This window comes from Callorhinchus milii, unplaced genomic scaffold (assembly GCF_018977255.1).
Source record: "Callorhinchus milii isolate IMCB2004 unplaced genomic scaffold, IMCB_Cmil_1.0 Scaffold27, whole genome shotgun sequence".
In the NCBI taxonomy this organism is placed as follows: domain Eukaryota; kingdom Metazoa; phylum Chordata; class Chondrichthyes; order Chimaeriformes; family Callorhinchidae; genus Callorhinchus; species Callorhinchus milii.
In genome coordinates, this window is record NW_024704768.1 from 1846256 (window position 1) to 1846871 (window position 616).

Sequence of the window (616 nt, forward strand, 5' to 3'; positions counted from 1 at the left end):
AACATAGGAAATCCTAGCTGAATAAAAGACCAAAAATAATAATATTAATAATAATCCTTCATTTGATACAGGGCCTTATCAACTGTTGAGACGTCTCAAAGCGCTTCACAGGAAATACTGTAAAGTGAATTGACTATATATTCTGTGGGTGAAAAGCGGCAGCCAATTGCACACAGACAGTTGTGGATTGAGTGACCAAATATTTTTTTCTTGAAGGAATTGTTACCCATGGAAAACAATCTGGCAATTAATTGACAACTCGGTTCCTGCTTCCTGCTTGGTGAACAAAAGTGTGTGCAGTAAGGAAACTTCCTAAGGTTACGTCTAATCCGAGAATCGAACCCGGGACCTCTCGCTTATGAGGCGAGCACGCTAACCACTACGCTACAGGACTCCACGATGGGAGTTTAACAAACATTCCCCGCAGACAGTGAACGGGTGGAATTCACTCTCCAGAAAGTAATTAGATCTTAGTCAACTTTTTTTTCATTAAAAAAAAATGAATTAGTAATTGTTGAGCAAAACGATTGAGAATTGGAAGATTCTTGATGGATCGAGATAGCAACGCCTCTCGAGGGAGATGGTTCTGCGAGCATTAGTAGAAACAGCCAGACAG

At 40.4% G+C, this 616-nt stretch overlaps 1 non-coding gene across 1 annotated transcript; it reads right to left on the minus strand.

Moving 5' to 3' along the window:
• Positions 1-321: 321 nt before the first annotated feature.
• On the minus strand, positions 322-393 carry trnam-cau. Its single transcript has one exon. It is a non-coding gene; the product is annotated as a tRNA-Met (tRNA).
• Positions 394-616: the final 223 nt, after the last annotated feature.